The 17,545-nt window shown below is 41.0% G+C and overlaps 1 protein-coding gene and 2 long non-coding RNA genes across 3 annotated transcripts in view; 1 reads left to right on the top strand and 2 right to left on the bottom strand.

Annotated features, from left to right (window-relative positions):
- plxna4 (plexin A4) overlaps positions 1-17,545 on the bottom strand; it is a 658,913-nt gene that overhangs the window by 297,900 nt on the left and 343,468 nt on the right. The gene's annotated exons all lie outside the window — the stretch shown is intronic.
- Positions 322-17,223, top strand: LOC117504479. The gene is made up of 3 exons (XR_004558807.1): positions 322-754; positions 9,572-9,740; positions 16,074-17,223. It is a non-coding gene; the product is annotated as an uncharacterized LOC117504479 (long non-coding RNA).
- Positions 8,231-15,953, bottom strand: LOC117504480. Its single transcript, XR_004558808.1, has 3 exons — positions 15,942-15,953; positions 11,551-11,553; positions 8,231-8,312 (listed from the first exon to the last, which is right to left on the bottom strand). It is a non-coding gene; the product is annotated as an uncharacterized LOC117504480 (long non-coding RNA).

The raw sequence follows: 17,545 nt of genomic DNA, 5'->3' as shown, positions 1-17,545 counted from the left end.
TCGCAAATGACTTTAACCGGCGAAAACTGTGCTCTCTGAGCGCCCTTGAATGCAGCACAAGCTGCGCTTCGCGCTCTCCCTGCTCCCCCCCCCACCTGTTGTGATGCCAAACTTTCCCTAAAAGACACGACGACACACCAGCACACACGGCTGCCAGGAAAACTTTGCGGAGAAAGAAATATAAAATTGATACATTCACCAAGTACTGTATAAATTAATAAACAATGAGGAATAAGTTTTCAGTGGTATTTTTATTAGGGCGGAACCTCTTGTTTCCCTCGTTGTTTCAGGTGAACTGAAAACAAGGACGGATGTCAACACTGGTCACATCAGCCGGCAAAACTTTCTTTGTAGCTAGACTTCAGCTTTACTCGTGTCTCTTATAGATATTAGGGATGTTTCGTCCAACCTTAAAGTCGTGTTATGTTAACAAAAGTCCGTGCACGCGTGCGGCAATGTATGCTTTTTAGGTTTCACTTTCATTTCATAACGCGGCAGTGGAGCACTTTTTTATTGCTGAGGGGAGAAAACACTTTGTTGTGGATTTAGAGGAACACTGGAAACAAGAGAAAAGGGTGTGAGGAGAGGACAGAAGGATGGACAGAGGGATGAGCAGAGGACAGAATGATGGACAGAAGCCAGAGGACAGAGGGATGGACAGAGGACAGAAGGATGGACAGAGTACAGAAGGATGAGCAGAGGACAAGCGCAGATACACACCCTTGAGGTGTGTTTCTGTGAGTCTTCAGCTCAGGTAAGACATACAGCTTCTCTGCTGTCATTTGATTAAATATGTTGTTTTCTACTATAGTGGTGCAGCTTAGCTAAAGGGCAATTCTATGGTAATGGAATTACAACAGCAGCAAAATCTGGACATACTGCGTCTAACGACTACAGATTAGGTCAGATTGTAATTCCGTTACCACAGAATTGCCCTAAAATTTCCATAACAATCATTCAGTTTGTGATAAAAGCATGAAATTTGGCACATATATTCTAAATTAACTAATATTTATTTTCAGATATGGAGACATCCTAGAGCTGACCTCTAATGAGCTACAGGGGTCAATAAAGAATTACACAGGGGTCAAACTTTAACAATGCTCCAATCATATTGAAAAGTATACCACATTATTTATCTGATTACACAGCTTCCAAAAAGGTATAGTTTGGACTATCTATGACTGAATGTTCTGGAGTTATGGGTAAAAACAGCAAATATGGTGACAAAGGTCAGTTTGAGTTTGTACAGGGGTCAAATGTTAAACTTGCTCCCATTTTGGTAAAAAATTATGCAAATTCTTGGTTTAGTTAATAGTATTTTAAAAAGGAATAGTTTGCACCATCTGTCACGCTAAGTTATCATGTTACGAGGTAACATATGTCACATGTCATAGAATCCAATGGACGTCAACCTTGTTTGACCTTTACTTTGGAGACCAAGCATTCGACATAGTCAAAACTTTTCCATTTATTAATCCTATTCACTCAACCAATAATATGCATCACTTTTTACCAAAACTGAAGTAACTTATCTTTTCACCCCTGTACAAACTGAAACTGACCTTTGTCACCATTTTTGCTGTTTTTACCCCATAACTCTGTAACATTCAGTCATGGATAGCCCAATCTATACATTTTTGGAATCCTTATGATCACACAAATAGTGTGGTATAGTTTTCAACATGATTGGAGAATTGTTATATTTTGACCCCTGTGTAATTCTTTATTAACCCCTGTAGCTCATTAGAGGTCACCTCCAGGATGTCTCCATATCTGAAAATAAACATTAGTTAATTTAGAATATGTGTGCCACATTTCAAGCTTTTATCACAAACTGAACAATTGTTTTGGTTTTCTGCTGCACTACTACAGCAATGTTCATTTTGTGATCATGAAAACACAATTTACAGATCTATGACGCCCGTTGGAGCGCTTGAAATTACCATTCCACTCACGCATTTTTTACACACATTGTTTATAGTTTTTTCTATATTGGTCTGCAAAAATGTTGTTTTAACGTTACATGAAAATTGATCCGTGGCGCAAAACGCTTGCGGGCCGCTGCTCTAGGCTATATGAAACTTGGACTCGTGACGCTATAATCCAGATTCCTGATCTATAATAGCATAATACATAAACATTACATTTCCACCCCACATAATAGTGCCTGTCCCTGCTTGCCACCCCATGAATTTATCTCTAGATCCGCCCCTGCTTGACGATGCACCGGTATCAAGTGCTGCAATTGTAGAGTTAACGTGAAGTATTTTAGGCTACGTGACAAACACTGAGTCAATGATCTGCCCTGCCAAGCTACGCTACTGTGGATAGATCAGTGGGATAAGGAGATCAGATTAGTGGGATAAGTTGATCAGATCAGTGGGATAAGGAGATCAGATTAGTGGGATAAGTTGATCAGATCAGTGGGATAAGGAGATCAGATCAGTGGGATTAGGAGATCAGATCAGTGGGATACATTGATCAGATCAGTGGGACAAGGAGTTGGGATACCAACACGTAGACCTGGGCTTGGTTCCATCTCATGCTATCTCTCTGTGTCTTTGAACAAGATACTTAATTATGAATTGTCCCAGTCTTGTCCAGTTTTGCAGATGATGTGGTCCTGTTGGCTTCACCGGCCGGTGACCTCCAACACTTGCTGGATCAGTTCACAGCTGAGTGTGAAGCGGCTGGGATGAGGATCAACATCTCTAAATATGAGACCATGGTTCTCAGCAGGAAACCGATGGATTGCCTACTCCGGGTAGGGAATACGGCCTTGCCCCAAGTGAAGGAGTTCAAGTACCTCGGGGTCTTGTTCACGAGTGAGGGGACGACAGAGAATGAGATTGGCCGGAGGGTTTTAGGCAGTATTATTAGACGGTATTGCTTAAATTTTCATTGTTACGCAGATGATACCCAGCTTTATCTATCCATGAAACCAGAGGACACACACCAATTAGCTAAACTGCAGGATTGTCTTACAGACATAAAGACATGGATGACCTCTAATTTCCTGCTTTTAAACTCAGATAAAACTGAAGTTATTGTACTTGGCCCCACAAATCTTAGAAGCATGGTCTCTAACCAGATCTTTACTCTGGATGGCATTTCCCTGACCTCTAGTAATACTGTGAGAAATCTTGGAGTCATTTTTGATCAGGATATGTCATTCAAAGCGCATATTAAACAAATATGTAGGACTGCCTTTTTGCATTTACGCAATATCTCTAAAATCAGAAAGGTCTTGTCTCAGAGTGATGCTGAAAAACTAATTCATGCATTTATTTCCTCTAGGCTGGACTATTGTAATTCATTATTATCAGGTTGTCCTAAAAGTTCCCTAAAAAGCCTTCAGTTAATTCAAAATGCTGCAGCTAGAGTACTGACGGGGACTAGCAGGAGAGAGCATATCTCACCCGTGTTGGCCTCTCTTCATTGGCTTCCTGTTAATTCTAGAATAGAATTTAAAATTCTTCTTCTTACTTATAAGGTTTTGAATAATCAGGTCCCATCTTATCTTAGGGACCTCGTAGTACCATATTACCCCATTAGAGCGCTTCGCTCTCAGACTGCAGGCTTACTTGTAGTTCCTAGGGTTTGTAAGAGTAGAATGGGAGGCAGAGCCTTCAGCTTTCAGGCTCCTCTCCTGTGGAACCAGCTCCCAATTCAGATCAGGGAGACAGATACCCTCTCTACTTTTAAGATTAGGCTTAAAACTTTCCTTTTCGCTAAGGCTTATAGTTAGGGCTGGATCAGGTGACCCTGGACTATCCCTTGGTTATGCTGCTTTAGACGTAGACTGTGGGGGGGTTCCCATGATGCACTGTTTCTTTCTCTTTTTGCTCTGTATGCATCACTCCGCATTTAATCATTAGTGATCGATCTCTGCCCCCTTCCACAGCATGTCTTTTTCCTGGTTCTTTCCCTCAGCCCCAACCAGTCTCAGCAGAAGACTGCCCCTCCCTGAGCCTGGTTCTGCTGGAGGTTTCTTCCTGTTAAAAGGGAGTTTTTCCTTCCCACTGTAGCCAAGTGCTTGCTCACAGGGGGTCGTTTTGACCGTTGGGGTTTTTCATAATTATTGTATGGCCTTGCCTTACAATATAAAGCGCCTTGGGGCAACTGTTTGTTGTGATTTGGCGCTATATAAAAAAAAGTTGATTGATTGATTGATTGAGGGTCAGCGCAGCAGGGGCGGTATTGCATTCACTCTACCACACTGTTGTGATGAAAAGGGAGCAGATCCAAAATGCGAAGCTCTCGATCTACTGGTCAGTCTTCGTTCCTACTCTCACCTACGTCATGAGTGTTGGGTCATGACCGAAAGAACTAGATCACTGGTACAAGCGGCCGAAATGGGCTTCCTCAGGAGGGTGGCTGGTGTCTCCTTAGAGATAGGGTGAGAAGTTCGGTCATCTGTGGGGAGCTCAGAGTAGAGTCGCTGCTCCTTCGCGTTGAAAGGAGCCAGCTGAGGTGTTTTGGGCATCTGGTAAGGATGCCTCCTGGGCGCCTCCCAAGGGAGGTGTTCCAGGCACGTGCATCTGGGAGGAGACCCTGGGGAAGACCCAGGACTAGTTGGAGAGATTATATCTCCACACTGGCCTGGGAACGCCTCGGGATATCTCAGTCAGAGGTGGTCAATGTTGCCCGGGAAAGGGAAATCTGGGGTCCCCTGCTGGAGCTGTTGCCCCCACGACCCAAACCCGGAAAAGCGGTTGAAGATGACATGAGATGAGATGAGATTCAATGTCCCAGTCCACCTAGCTTTAAATGGATGCTGGACTTGGCTCAGGAAGTAACCTGCCTTGGACTGGTGGCCCATCCAAGATGTAGAGTCCTGTCTACTTCACGCTACAGAATCTAAGGATAGGCATCATCATCAATGGGCCTCAGAGCCCACATGGGACTTCACTTTTTAGAACTGCAACCTGCTTTCATCAACATCAGTCAGTCTATCAAACCAAGGAAGATCATGAGTAGAAGATCCATTTGTCTTTAGAGGGAGCAAGCTGAGTCTAGTGACCTATGATAATGCCAAGTCCTGATCAGTTGGTAAGATATAAACAGGAATGTTGTGAAAGCCTCAGATCAGTCTTACACAGACGAGGTACCTCAGACGTCGGAGATGAATTTGAGCTGGCTGGTGACAGACTTTGATCTGCACACACAGGAGCATCTCAGAAACAGACCCACTGGGACCTTTGCTCATATATATGCACGGTTGTGTTTCACAACCAGAGAATGGGGTTGCATTGTGTCATCTTATTTGGGTAACCTCAAACAGACCATATTTCATAAATACCAGTCAGCTCCGACTCGACCACGCTGAGGACGAAGATCTGGACACCCACAGAGATGTCCACGTCTGATTGTGGTCTTCAGGCTCAGATTAACTTTAGCCACCTTTACTTCGACTTTGAGAACTCTTTTCTCCTTTTTGAACACCACGTTTTGTTTGAGTGGTTATCTATTGCTTTCTTTTGCTGCTTATCAGTCTGTCCTCTTGTTTCTGGTCAATACTAATTTTCAGCTTGTTTACTGGAGCAAACAGTGCAGTTCATTGACTTCAAGAGAGTGATTGGTTTTCTGAGAGATAAGCACAAACACACAAGCAAAGCACACAGTGACACACATGGTGACATGCACGTGCATGCGACTGGAATCTTGCATGTATGCACAAAAAGAAAAAGTCAACTGTCACCTTTTAAATATTTGGTTAGAAGTGTGGAAGAGAAAGGGGCAGGGTTACTACGTGTGTGTGTGTGTGTGTGTGTGTGTGTGTGTGTGTGTGTGTGTGTGTGTGTGTGTGTGTGTGTGTGTGTGTGTGTGTGTGAATAATAGATGCGGCGCTGAAAGCCAGACGATGTCTGAGAGCACACACCATCCTGGATCCTGTTACCACACTTGTATTCCATCAAAACAACTCTGGAGACTCGAGCCAAACAATCTGGGGAAGATGCCTAATTGTGAGACGTCTTCACCGACACCGCATCCAGGATTTAAGGAACAAAAACTCAAAACTATAAAGGCCTTTTGATGATTCTAATATTCCATAACTCTGTGACCATGTAATCTCGTCGATCCAATCGTGAACCTTTCAAAGTTCTCCACTGGGGTTGACACGATGATGGATGTCACAGTGCAATTCACCGCCAGAACAGTAGGCGGCACTATGTTTTTTCATATAGACTGAAGTTTATGGTCGTGAAAGTCATCGATGGTGAACTCAGAAAACTGAGATTCCAGATATGATGTAGTTAAGGGACTAATAAAGCTAAAATTTTTGGGAGGTGCACTTCAGGCTTCGGACAGGGACTCGGAGGGGGTTTGCAATGTCACCGATGGCTCTGCGTGACTACAAAGTTGCAGATACGGAGTAGCATAAATTGGGCTTAAGTAATTCACACATTGCTCGAAATAAAAAATATACCAGAATCTTTTCATTTTAATCTTGTGGAATATGAACATTTACCGTATTTGAAATAAAGATAGCCGGTAAAGCCCTGGTCACACCAAATAATAAAGCCATGAATCATGAGCCACGTATGGATTTGTCAGAAATTTCAGTGATTATTTAAATAATGAGCCACGTACATGATGTTTTTCTGAAGGAATTGCAGGAAACACATGTTAAAAAACGCTACAGGGGTTTCCTCAGAGTGGAACCTGCTCTGCTGCAGGTAGCCTGTCCTGTCCACATACCCGCCAGGTACTTGGATAATGGGGCTCTAACAGCCTTGTACGTCCTCGTACACAAATCGCCCCATGCCATTTTTGCAAAATTTTGAACTCCTTGAAATTAGGGTCGGCTCAGAGATGAGCCTCGTTAGCTGAATAATCTGCCTCTAAGAGCCTCTAAGAGCCACTATTCTCCCACGTTTCTTGAATAACTCCACTCGTACCAAAAAAACTCATTAGTCATTATTCATTATTCGGTGTGAGCAGGGCTTTAATGGCATAGCCATCAACATGTCAACGATTGATAGATGGGCTGACATGTAAACAGAAATAATATTAGAAATAGTGAGCTCAGTCTAGTCAAGCTAAAGAATGTGCCTAGCATAGCTGTAGCTTCAGGGAATACTATATAAAGTAAAACAGAGCCCATAACCTATAATCAATATTAAGTATGTTACTCCTACATTGCAGAATTAATATTCACTTACAAGTAAAATTACTGGTGTTAAAAAAGGTACTTAAATAAAACGAGAAAGTACTCCACAAAAACTACTCTGCTGTTGATATTTACTGAATTACAAATAACCATTAAATCAAATCAGAGAACCCTGTAGAAAATAGCTACTTTCAGCAAAACACATTTCTACCTTATTGTTGATAAATGGATCAAACTCAGGTAATTTCTGTTCAAACTGCTATTTCAACTTTTCAGGGAGTCAATTCTTCTATGCCGGTGAGTGACTTTACAGATGACAAGACTGTACAGATATTAAATCAATGTTTCAGTGGAAATACCTTCTCAGTATTGAGTCAGTTCTGTTTCTTAATGATTGAGTTGTTTCTTGAGGGATCAGCACTGTGCACTTTGCTGAGCATCTGCCAATCAACCTGATGTCATCTATCTTATAGGTGCCATGCTATGCCAACTACTGCCCACTACTGCCCCCTACTGGTCACTACTGGCCACACCTCCACATATTCACGGACTATCTAGAAATTATTAAAACTGTTCCGGTTTTGTGTCTTCTCCTCTGTCTTGGTAGAATGGTCACAGTGGATGGCCTCCTCACTAAGTCTGATCTGCTTGAGGTTTCTTCCCATCTTAAAATAGTTTTCCCTTGCTGCTGTCATAAGCATGTTGGCTCACAGAGTGGGTAAGGTCCAGGGGGAAAGGTTTTCATTCAATTGTTTATTCATTCATTCGTCTTCTGCCACTTATCCAGTTCCAGGCTGACCTGCCAACTAGACCAGCTCGTCGCACACCTCTCTATCCAAGTCCTCTAACTCCTTCTGGGGGAGGCAGAGGTATTACCAAGAGAGTTGGGAAATATAATCCCTCCAGCATGTTCTGGGTCTTCCCAGGGGTCTCACCCCAGTTGGATGTACCTGGAAGATTTCTCTAGGGATACGACCAGGGGACATCACCAAATGCCCAAACCACCTCACCTGGCTTCTTTTGACACAAAGAAGCATTGGGTCGACTGCACCCTGAGTGTAAGTCCAGATTCTTGACATACGAACCTGATTCCCACTGCTTGCATTGGTGACTTTATTCTTTCACCTATTACCCAAACTTCATGACCATCAGTGAGGGCAGGAGAGTAAATCAACTGGTAAATCAAGAGTCTCACCTTCTGGCTCTGCTATTTCCTCATCACAACAGTCCAGTACAGCATCTGGAGGACATCAGACACTGCCCAATCCATCTATCGATCTCACGCTCCAACTTACCATGATGAACAAGACCCTGAGATACTTAAACTCTGCTTGAGGCAATAACTCTACCCTGACCCAGAGGAGAAGATTCACCCTTTCTAACAAAGGGCAATTGTCTCAAATTTGAAGGTACTGATTTTCATCCCCCATATGACTGTTGGGATAGCCTCCAACGCCCCTGTGACCCTTAATAGAAGTAACCGGGTATTGAAAATGGATGGATGGATGATTCTCATCCCAGTTGCCTCGCACTCTATCTCAAACCTGCTCAGTGCACATCAGAGGTCACAGTCTGATGAAGCCAACAGAACCACATCACCTTTAAAAAGCAGAGATGTAATTCTGAGGTCACCAAACTGAACATCCAAACCCTGACTGTGCCTTGAAAGCTCATCCATGAGCAGCCGTGGTAGAGTCCAGCACAACAGGTCGGATGTGATGCTGAGAATGCAAACACAGCTCCTACCATGGTGGTACAGCAACCAGATCACACACTGCAGAAGTTCTGGCATACCGCCCTCCATGCCTAGACTTTAATTGTGTATAATGCTTTGAGATTTTGTGATGTCTTGTACTGTGATTTGTCCATATACGAAACAACAGAACTGATCATATAATGGGAATTTTATCACTTCTTTTAAGTGAAATCCATTAAATTGATCGTTTTGGAAGGTATTCCACCGGGGTGTCACTCCCCGCAGCACCGAAAGACAGAGTGGTGCACACACACGTGCACACATACATGCTCAGATATATTAAATCTATGGATCACTGACTGAAGCTGAAGATCACATACACTCAAGAATTCATGAATTACCAATAGCCTCACCTTGCTCGGGTGGATCTGTGCGTGCGCAAGAGTGTGAGTGTGTGTGTGTGTGTGTGGGGGGGGGAATTCAATGCCAAAAATTCATTATTATGTTGTGGTGATTTATGAGGTTGCTCCCAAAGTTTCTAATTAAATACAGAAGCACCTCACAAGCAATTCCTCAGAGATAAACGCGTGTAATGTTGTGTATACTCGCTATACTGTCTGTGTCCGTGCATCTGTTTGTGCACCCCCCCCCAAAGGCCCTGGGTTTTTCTTTCTCCGCTCTCCTCTTTGCTTTATTCCTTTATTAAGCAGACTGGCACACTCCCTCTATTATACCTGTTTTTTTTCTCTCCACTGCAGTGAAAAATTGCATTGCTGACCAAGCAGAGGACAGAGAGGGAGTCGAAAAGAAGGGGGAGATGCAAGGAAAGTGAGGAAGGGAGAGGCTGACGAGCAATAGCAGCCTGCTAAGCCCTTGAGGCTTAGCTCACAACCTGCTGAAATAATGGAAATCATTAGAAGAAAGACGGTGAGAATGAAGAAAAAAACAGAAGATAAACGAAAGACCAAACTCCACTGATAATAGTTTGGCCTCTGGAACACAATGAGATGCAAATGTGGTGCAGTAAGGATTTTTACACTAATGTTCACTTTACACATTTAACAGACATGATCACAACAACAGTTATGATTATAATGTAAAACTAATGCCGTCCCCTTGAATGGGTCCATTCAAATTTAGCCAGAAGTGAGAAAACAATTAAAATATATATTTATGTAAATTTTATAAAATCATCAAATATATAAAATATCCAAAATAGCAATAGCTGACTATTTTAGTAATTTTCTTTTGGCATAGAATTTATGAAAAATGAGTTGATACATAAAACATACTTTATTGTGATCACAGCCAAGAAATTTGTCTATAATCTGTTGTATTTTGGCAAAATATTGAGGAATGTGTTCTAAGGTTCTTCTAAATCTAAATTATAATAGCCAAGTGGCCTGTGTGTGTGCGTGCGTATGGTTTCAATCACAGAGAAACTGAGGAGAGTTGACATTTGCCATTTGGTATGCTTATGTATTTTGAGTCAAGGACGAATGCTGCGAAAATGGAAAGTTGATAGGATTAATATTTTTGGAGAAATTACCAATATTAGTTAATGACAGCTGCAATGCACCATGGGATTTCAGGGTTTTGAAGTTTTAAATGTTGTTACTATGGTTCATGTTACTGTAACAGTGTTGTTACTGTTATTGATTTATTTTGTAGTTCAATTTGTTTATTCAGTTTAGTTAAGTGTCATGTTGCCATTACCATGAGTGAGAAGTGTAGTGCAATTATTGTCTTCCACGACAGAAAAATAAAAGCACCTGCTTGTGGCAGAATGCAGAAAAGACAAAAAAAAAAAAAAACTGAATTCGTGCATATATGCGTGCATATAGCTTTGATCACAGACAAACTGGGGAGAGCTGACATTTGATGTTTTATATATATATATATATATATATATATATATATATATATATATACACTCAACAAAAATATAAACGCAACACTTTTGGTTTTGCTCCCATTTTGTATGAGATGAACTCAAAGATCTAAAACTTTTTCCACATACACAATATCACCATTTCCCTCAAATATTGTTCACAAACCAGTCTAAATCTGTGATAGTGAGCACTTCTCCTTTGCTGAGATAATCCATCCCACCTCACAGGTGTGCCATACCAAGATGCTGATTAGACACCATGATTAGTGCACAGGTGTGCCTTAGACTGCCCACAATAAAAGGCCACTCTGAAAGGTGCAGTTTTATCACACAGCACAATGCCACAGATGTCGCAAGATTTGAGGGAGCATGCAGTTGGCATGCTGACAGCAGGAATGTCAACCAGAGCTGTTGCTCGTGTATTGAATGTTCATGTCTCTACCATAAGCCGTCTCCAAAGTCGTTTCAGAGAATTTGGCAGTTCATCCAACCAGCCTCACAACCGCATACCACGTGTAACCACACCAGCCCAGGACCTCCACATCCAGCATGTTCACCTCCAAGATCGTCTGAGACCAGCCACTCGGACAGCTGCTGAAACAATCGGTTTGCATAACCAAAGAATTTCTGCACAAACTGTCAGAAACCGTCTCAAGGAAGCTCATCTGCATGCTCGTCGTCCTCATCGGGGTCTCGACCTGACTCCAGTTTGTCGTCGTAACCGACTTGAGTGGGCAAATGCTCACATTCGCTGGCGTTTGGCACGTTGGAGAGGTGTTCTCTTCACGGATGATGCGAAGGAGATGTGTTGCACTGCATGAGGCAAATGGTGGTCACACCAGATACTGACTGGTATCCCCCCCCAATAAAACAAAACTGCACCTTTCAGAGTGGCCTTTTATTGTGGGCAGTCTAAGGCACAACTGTGCACTAATCATGGTGTCTAATCAGCATCTTGGTATGGCACACCTGTGAGGTGGGATGGATTATCTCAGCAAAGGAGAAGTGCTCACTATCACAGATTTCGACTGGTTTGTGAACAATATTTGAGGGAAATGGTGATATTGTGTATGTGGAAAAAGTTTTAGATCTTTGAGTTCATCTCATACAAAATGGGAGCAAAACCAAAAGTGTTGCGTTTATATATATATATATATATATATATATATTTATATATATATATATATATATATATATATATATATATATATATATATATATATATATATATATTTATATATATATATATATATATATATATATATATATATATATATATATATATATATATATATATATATGGGACTTTTTTAACATACCAACTAATGTGTAACTGCAAAAGGTAGAAGAATTGATTTTGCACAATATCACCAAACAAGGGAGAGATGAGCACAAAGAATGATCCAAATTCCCATCCTGTTATCCTTAATCCAAACTTCCACAAGTGGAGAGTTCATTTCTCGGCCTGTCTCCAACAGATCACACTGAATTATGTCCGACCCGTTGGAATTATAGTATTACACAGCTGCAATTTAATATAGCTGCTGTGTGTTTTTAGAGACCTTGCTTGTCAGAAAGAAGACTACTACACTATAGTGCATTAGTCAGACTGACACTCTTTTATTTGGTGTGGAAGAACATTCTACTTTCAGTGGTGTAAAGCTTAATAATTCATCGCACCATTTTCTTGATTCTTCCAATGACAAAATGATGAGCTAACTGGTTATGAACTTGTTTAGTGTCAGGAGCCATGCTTTTGGCTTATTTTCCAGGAGGTTGTTCTAAAGTTAGTGCGTCTTCATCAAGGGCACACATTATGAGTATCGCGGCAGTGGATTATGAAACAATATATTTATGATAATAATCATAACAGCACATATATAAATATTGCATATAGTGCAATCTCTCAGTTACTGGGTTCTTGCAACATATGCAATATTTGTATCTGTAATATATTACACAAGTAATGTCACTGTCTGTAATGTTGAATTACGTCATTTTATTAGGATGAGTATTTTTTTAAATTATTTACTTTAATCTGTACTTTTAGTAAATGTTTTGATTTATGTGTGGCATTTTGTATTTATTTTTGAATGTTTAGGCAACTTTTGCCCAGCACTGTATGTTAACTATAGTGGCAGGCTGATATATAATCACATACAACATGTAATTACACTCTGTTTATTGATGCATATTTGTCAGTAGTGAATCTTTAATCGGAATATTGTTTTGTTGTTTTTTGTTTTAATGTTACAGTCCGACTAACAAGGATTTTGGAGGATTTTTGATTTGGGAGGCTAATACTGATACCATATTAGGAGTAAAGGGATTTATGGTATCAATATATCTGCTGAAATATACGTAAAAAAAATGGCAATTTTTTTTAACATGTCATTATAAAACCTTTATGACCTTTATGTTTTAAAGTTTAAGCATGCACTTCATAATAAATAGTTATAAAAATAACCAACAACCAATCAGTGGACGTCATGCTGTCTTCACTAGGATTGCAGTTGTTGTATTGCATCGCTCAGCATTTGCACAAAATAGACTTCTCATCTATTTTGCCCTGTCTAGCTAGCGACACAGTGGCCACTTGTCTGTTGTTGCTGTAAAATGTCCACTCTGATTGAAATCGAATGACAGCTGGTCGCTTTGCCTCAGTCTCTTGTAGCTTATGTGACCTCAGGGTGGTAGGGGCCCCAGCCATGCTTGACCGCAGTGTCCTCTGCTTGAAAAACTATAGAATGACACCATTTTAACAGCCAAAAAGTTCTTCTTCATTGTTTATTAAGTAAAGAAAAAGTTATCAATATGTTTGTGAAAGGCTCCAATCAGCCAATATTATCAGCAAACTGATATATCTGTCGGGCTCTATACTATATTTCTGTTTCCCTTTAATTATTGCTCTTTTTCTTCCATCTCCTTATTTTCCCCTCTTTCTAGCTCTCAGTTTTGTTAAACAACATTTATTTCTTCTCTGTCAACCTGCTCTGCCCCCTTTAATGATTTGACACACCAAAGTGTGATGAGCAAACAGGTGAACCGAATGTTCCTGCCAGAATGACAGAAAAAGTCAGAGGCAGGCGAACGGTGGGAGCGGAGGAGGAGTGTGATGGAGAGGGACAGCTCAAGATGGTGTTAAAACTTCAAGATATATAAGTTAAATCTTTCTCAGGGACAGACAGAAAAATGAAGTCTAAGAGGATATTTTGCCAAACGGGGCCTGTCAGCTCCCGTTGTGCAGAAATCCTCTTATACCTCAAAATTTCAATTAGGTGGGGAAGCGTTTGGATGTGGTGTGCTTCTTACTTTCAACACAGGAAACAGGTGGTGCATGAGGTTGGATTTGTCAACGCACTGACAGGCCTGCTCCTCCTACATTAAGATTCAAAGAACACAAAGAGCGCCCCCCCTTCTGCCTGCCAAAGCCATTTGGATTGACAACAGATGTACTCTTGATGCTACTTCAGAGTTCAGCGAGCGGTGTTGCAATTGAGTTTGTTCCACTGAAGAGGATCTGAAATTTAAAGCGCGCTGGTTTGTGTCGAGCTACGACAAATAACACCGACTTACAGTAATTACAACGGCAAGCCACCCGTTCTGACCTTCTGTGTTCATACCTTCCCTTTGGTCACATTAGCTAGAAGCGACAGAGCTAAAGCGACAACCTGCCATTTATTTTCAATCAGAGTGGAAAATAAAAGACAAGCAGTCGCTTTGCCACCAGCTAGGTGGGGCTAAGATAGATGAGAAGTCTACTTTATGTAAATGCTGAGCAACTGCCAATCTAAGTGAAGACAGCGTGATGTACGCTGGTTGCTCACTAAAACAAAATAATCCAAGATGGAGGAAGACACTCCAAAACAGTTGTATTTCTGTATCAATCTAATATATGTGTCATTTTCTCAAACAGTTTGTGAACGTTAGCAAGAAATAACCACTTCAAACTTGAAAATGCTGTTTTTGTAAGCAGATTAGTCCTCTGAAGTGATTGACAAGACACCTTACAGAGGTGTTAGCATGCTAACAGGAACATCACTGTGAAAGACGTTGCACTGAATGGGACCAGTTGAGCTTTGCTTCCAACAAGAAATCAAGCGTGTAGTAAAAGCTCATCGTGACTGCGTTGGGTTTCCACGTCTTTTAAAATCTATTTAAACATTGTGCAATACAATTTAAAGTAACCACAAGGTGGCCACACCCAGAGAACGCCTACTGCTTGTTGTCCTTATTTGTTGCTAATCTAACCATAGCTTTATCTTTTTACCTTCTACATAACCTTCTTTACTTTTTCTTTTTGGAACCTTTTCTTAACACATTAAATTGAATGGGAATGTGTGTCGAAGCTTTTGACTCGTGGTGTAAATACAAGCACACATACATCTGACTACCTTGCGTGACAAGCAGTAGCTTTTTTCCACTTAAAGCGACAGGTGCAGAAATGTATCCTTTCCTCCAGATCTGAAAATGGGCTATTTTTAAGGAAATTATATTTACGGAGTATTATTATCAACAAACCAAAATGTCTGTTGTTGGGATACCTGAGCCCGGTTTCATAAAGCAGTCTAATCTTTAAGTCAACTAAACTTACTTTGTCGACTACGGTTAGTCATCCAACATTATCCATGTAATCACCGTTTCACATCGACAGCTAAACTTGTAGATTAGCTGACGTGCTTAGCACTTAGCCTAGCAGTTCTTCTACACTTTCATTAAGACTTTTTGTGTGCACAACGCTGCCCAGCATAACAGCGATGCCTGGTGGCTAACGTGAGAACTGTCACAAACACATCGTGACCGTCGTCTGGTACAACTATGGCCAAAAGCATAGGAAGCTCTCCTTTTGGAGGAATATGAGCGATGGAGAGGTGCTCGAGTGTTCCGTCAAGTGTTGGTACATGACAGGCATCATTTTTGAGGTAAGACACTGAAGTTTGTCTACTAAAATAAGATTAGTCTCCTCTGTACCAGGCTAAAAACTTTAATGCAAAACTTTAGCCAACTAAGAACTTTGTACAACAAAAGATTAGTTGATTACGTGAGTTTAGTTGACTAAACAAGATTAGACTGCTTTATGAAACTGGGCCCAGGTAACGTGTATTTAATTGTAAAAAGGTGAATAATCATACCTCTTAACACATACTTTACACCAACTTTAAATACAGGTACTTTTGTGCAGCTTCTCATCGCCTTTTGATTATCTTTTCATCATCACCTCTAAAGCTACTTTTGACCTCAGGTCTTCCAAACACATTCTTACAAACTTTAACCACCATCATTTATGCTTCTTTCTCTCCCATTGCCACCCTGTCATTCTCTTCTTCTCCTCACCTTTGTACCCCCCCCTTCTCTCTCTCTATTCCCAGATTCCCATCTGACTTTCATTCCCATCTGACTTGCCCAGGTTAGATGACGGCAAAGCGCTGCCTGTCTGCCAGCATTCCTGAAAGCTTTTCATCTCTGCTCCGATTCATCTGGGAAGACGAAGAGAACGAGGGAGAGAAAGTGGAATGGGGTGGGGAGCTGTATTGTGACTGGATTTTTCAGCCTTTTGCGGTTAACCTGCGCTGGACACTGCGTTGTGGATCGACACTTAATTTCCCAGCTGGTCTGACGTATGTTTGTGAAAAGGACACTCGGAGCTGAGAGCACACCTCACAGGGACAGACTCAGACCCATACAGGCAAACGTGTCACCCCAAGCAACAAGCAAAAAAAAAAAAACACAAGTGGACACACAAATAGTCTACACACCTCAGCAAACAAAGTAATGCCATATTACATTGTGAAAGACAAGATGACCATGAAAACTGACCTTCCATCAGATCTTTGGATCGTCATGAATAATCATTTTGAAGAGATTATTTTATAATGTGAGCAAATAAGCATCTGAGCATCCTCCACCTGCCGTGAGAAGCATCTGCAAGGGAACAGTCGAGTGCAAAAATTTGCTACCTTATCACTAAATTTCCACTCACATCAGACAATCTGACAACACCAACATTTCATAAAACCTCTGCAAAAGAAACAATCTGGGACTACACAATGTGTATTCCAATTCCAGCAGTGCTCAAAGACCCTCTGAAGTTAGTACCAGCTTCAGTACTGAAGTTAGTACTGATTTTCAAAGATCTGGCAACTTGCTTCTGACGGATTGTTTGTTGCTGTTACGCCACTCTGAATTTCACATGGTTGTATACGCTTCTTTTATTTCTGTTTAGCACTCTTCTGGTTATTAATTGTATCTACTCTGAACGTTATTTAACAACAGACCTGTTGTGAATCGCTAGCAGTTAGCATTCCCTAGCGGTTAGCATTTGCTAGCAGTTAGCGTTGGCTAGCTAGGTCCACCCCTCCCCTCTCGTCGTTACTTTTACAGCTGTTCTTTTTTACCAGTTTAACACTTCTGTTCGTTTTTCAGTCAAACTGCTGTGAATTTTAAGTAATTATTTTACTACTGTGTAAAATCTTAGGAGTGGCTAGCATTTTCGCTAGCGGTTAGCTTGCGTTAGCTATTTCGGACCCCGTCATAATTTTTTCATTTCATTTTTTTACACTCCTGTTAGTTAATTAACTGTTTAGTGTATTTTATAGCTGCTGCTTTTTTACATGTTTAATACTTCTGTTAGTTTTTCAGTGTAACTGCTGTGAATTTTAATAAATTTATTTGCATCTGTGTGAGCCTTAGGAGTGGTTAACTTATCCACTATTGGTTAGCTTGTGTTTGCTTGGCTACATTCTTGAATTTCTTAGTGCACAAAGTACACTACTAATTCTACTTTACACCCTCCGTAAATCCTGCGTGATGTTGGAAGATAGGGTGGCTCTCTTAGAGAGCC

Source organism: Thalassophryne amazonica, chromosome 22, assembly GCF_902500255.1.
Source record: "Thalassophryne amazonica chromosome 22, fThaAma1.1, whole genome shotgun sequence".
Classification (NCBI taxonomy): domain Eukaryota; kingdom Metazoa; phylum Chordata; class Actinopteri; order Batrachoidiformes; family Batrachoididae; genus Thalassophryne; species Thalassophryne amazonica.
This window is presented reverse-complemented; position numbering and strand designations above follow the sequence as displayed.